Raw genomic sequence first — 3,928 nt, 5'->3', positions numbered from 1 at the left:
AAATTCTTGAGGATAACAGGTATGTAGTATTTGTATGTATTAAAGGACACTTTGACAGGACAACAGGGAATTGAACCGGGAACCTTTTCATCATGGCACAGTCACTCTAACACCTGGCCCCACCCCATTTTCTATTTCTAGTTCATTGGGGCCCCTTTGCGGTATTCTCAAAACCATTCGCCTCAAGAGGAAAGTCTTATTATATCTTTCTCACAGTAGTTAGCAAAACAATAAAGCAGAAATCGAAACAGGCCCTTGTGCCAACAAAAATGTCTCGGTCCCAACGGGCTTGTGTGCCACGACTTGTGGTGCGAATAAATGATACGCACCCACAGTATGCGGATAATGCGTGCAATCTTGGCCCGGCGGGTATGGTTTGGTGAGTGACTGTATGGCTGTGTAGCTTCATGTGTCAGAGAGCCCCTGAGGCAGCCACCTGCCTGCTGTAACTGTAACGTTTTGATGGCATTCATCATGGCGATAAGGGCCTGACACACAAGGGCCACATGGTTAGTGTACCAGCATCTACAGTATACAGTCAGCAGTTATAATGGCATGAGGCACACTGAATGCATATTAGAAGTGTGCAGTCCATTATTACTGTGTGAGCTAATATCACAGAACGTATACTACTTCTGGAACGCTGGACCCCACAGGTCTCAAGCATCTCAAGGGTGCTTACCCCTGGGGGTAAATGGCTTACCCCTAGGGACAAGAACCCTTAAGGTGCCCCCATAAGGTGCTTACCCATGACAAACGCAATCGGCTCTGCGTGTCTGTTTGTATTTCAATCTAGTTAATGGAATCACTTGCGTGAATATAAACGTCTGCCCCTTGTTTCCCTTATTTCTACGAAAGCGTCTGTGGCCTGATCACTGTATTGTGGTATAATCTTGACTTTAGTGCCAATGAGTTTCAACAGCTAGCCAACATTCTCTTTTGTAATCAAGGGCACACTAATCCCATTACATGAGAGCCATGATCCCCATGCATTCCAAAGTGTGTGTGTGTGTGTGTGTGTGTGTGTGTGTGTGTGCGTGTGCGTGTGCGTGTGCGTGTGCGTGTGCGTGTGCGTGTGCGTGTGCGTGTGTGTGTGTGCGTGCGTGTGCGTGCGTGTGTGTGTGTGTATGCACGCGTGCACATGCAGTGTGCCTGCAAGTGTGCATGCACATAGCACTGTACAGTGTGTTTGTGTGTGTTTGCTCTGTCAACGTTGCATCAGTGTGCTGTTAACATAAGGCAACCCGCAGGTCATCGCTCACCAGGGGAGTGGTGAGGGCTCCAAGGCAGCACTTATCAGACTGGCCAGCCTCCATCTCCATCCCCACGGTAATGAAACGTTAATACGCGGCCTCCCCGCCCCCGGGGACCACCGAGAATGTCTTGGTAATATCCCATTTTCAAGGAATATTATCTGTCTGGATTTGACCGTTAAAGCCGAAGGGAAGCTTTCGGTGTTGGCGGGCTCTGTTTCATATGGCTTGTTCTCGTTCTCATTCCTGGTTATGTAGCATTGCATGGTCATCATCGCAATGCTATGTAGCGTTGCACGGTCATCATCGCGCGATGGCACGACGCTCCAGAGTGGAAAAGTCCCTGGTGTGAAAACAGATACTGTAGGTGTGAATTGCATCAGAATAGAAGATCTGTGGAGACAAAACACTCTTTGGATGTGTAAAACGCTATCCGATCAGACGGGTGGGGGGCAGATGAGCCCTCTGTCGGCCTAATTGGGCTCCTCTGATGATGTCAGGAAGAGAAAGGGGACGATTAGCGAGGCCAAATTGCCTCCATCTGGCTGTCAGGGCCCTGACGCCGGGGCGATGACAGAAATGGTCTCATCCCCACTTTTGTCCTCAGCTAGGTACTCCCTCCCAGAGGATGGGAGTGTGTGTGTGTGTGTGTGTGGGGGGGGGGGGGGGTTGATGATAGTGAGAGCAGGGGATCAGATGACCTCAGATTGCATGATAGGGGGGGGGGTTTCTATTAAGAAGATATACCGTAGAAATGTGAATGACTCAGGCCTTCATCCTTGACTACAAGGTTGACCCACGTATGACTCTGTGCGCTGATGAGCTGAAGTTAAGGGTTTGGCTTTCCCAGATTTCCACATTACAACCCTTGGCACTGGGCATGCATGGTATTATCTCTGTCTAAATGGTTGCATCTGCACAGAGGGGATGGGGTGGGAGGGGTGAGACAAGGCAAGGGAGAGAAGTGATGTGAAGGCAATTATAGGAAGAAAACAATAGCAGAGAGGTGGTCTGAGTGACTGAGTTGATGTAAAGATGCCTGCTGTTTCGAGTGACCATCTTGTAATGAAATCGTGCTTGGTTTAACACCCACTGCACTCCTCTTAAGCAAGACACGCCCATACACACTGTACCTCTTGCTCATGATCGTTCACTCTTTTACAGTATTTTACAATACCTCAGACATTAACAAAGAGTAGAGTGCACTTCTATAATGATCTAAAAGATTTAAGCTTGTGAATTTCACTTAACCATAAAAGCCAGGACCCCAAGAGAATTGTATTAGTGTTAAATACGTTCTTTTGTGATGCAGTCATGTCGACTACAAAGACAACACAAAGTACAAGATGAAAAAACTAGAAAAAGTGCTCCTCGGAGCACAGGTCTCCGCCAGGTCTGGTACGTTATTGTGGCCTCCTGGTGGCGCTATAATAGGCCAATGTGAAAAGGGTGCCATTTATTCTTAGGTCTTTCACGGCAATCAGACACTGCATTCATGATTTGAGGCATTTTGTTACAAAAATTTGTTTTGCTAAATTAGACCTGCTGGTGGCGCTATAACAGGCCAATGTGAAAAGGGTGGCATTTCTTCCTCGGCCTAGTGGGAATGTGCGTGTGAAAATTCACGGAAATCGCAAGCTGCGTGCATAGTTTGAGGCTTTTTGTTCAAAACGGACCAATCCTGCAAACTTTGGAAGACAACCATAGGCAATGAGGATGGAATATGGGAAATCGGACAGATTTGTGTTGATCACATGACTATAGAGATACTGTGTACCAATTTGCATGACGTTTGGATAAAATCTGTAGGAGTAATGTAAAAAAAAAAGGGTTTTGCACAAATCTGCCTCCTGGTGGCGCTATAACAGGCCCATGTGAAAAAATTGGGGCAGAGGTTCTGAATTGGCATCCAGGGAGTGTGTGTGCACAGTTTCGGAGCGACCGGGCCAACGGTGCCAGAGATTAGCTGGTAACACACAGACAGGACACACGGACGGACGGACGGACGGACGGACAGGGGCGAAAACATACTCTCTCGCCATGCCTTTCGGCCTGGCGGAGACAATAAGGATGGTGAGAAGCCACTAAATGCTGAAATCCTACTATGAATGCACGAAATATCTGTGTATGTACATGCGTGCGTGTGTATCTGTTGCTGACATAGTACTGATGTCATAGCAGGCTACTGACATTATAGATGTCTGATATCATGACGTCTCTGAGATCCATATGGAAGCTACACCGTTATTAGACCCCGTGCAAAATGTCAAAGTAGAAACGTCAGTGAAATAGATTTCCACATAGTTTCTAAGACCACAGATCAGCTGTCAATGTGCTGTTGTAAAAGGTGCTAATTTCTGTAGTCTTGCTGTGCTGTCTTTGAACTTCACAATTCAGACATGGCATTATAGCAAAACTATGCCTGTTTCTCTAGACTAACGTATGCTGTGGAAGCAGTGGTGGAAAGTAACTAAGTACATTTACTCAAGTACTGTACTTAAGTACAATTTTGAGGTATTTGTACTTTACTTGAGTATTTCCAATTTCCAATACTTTTACTTCTACTCCACTACATCTCAGAGACAAATATTGTACTTTTACTCCACTACAATTATTTGATAACTTTAGTTACTAGTTACTTTTCAGATATAAACTATGATATAATGAAACATACA

This window comes from Gymnoscopelus braueri (assembly GCF_963280865.1).
Source record: "Gymnoscopelus braueri genome assembly, chromosome: 8".
Taxonomy (NCBI): domain Eukaryota; kingdom Metazoa; phylum Chordata; class Actinopteri; order Myctophiformes; family Myctophidae; genus Gymnoscopelus; species Gymnoscopelus braueri.
Note: the sequence above shows the minus strand (reverse complement) of the source record.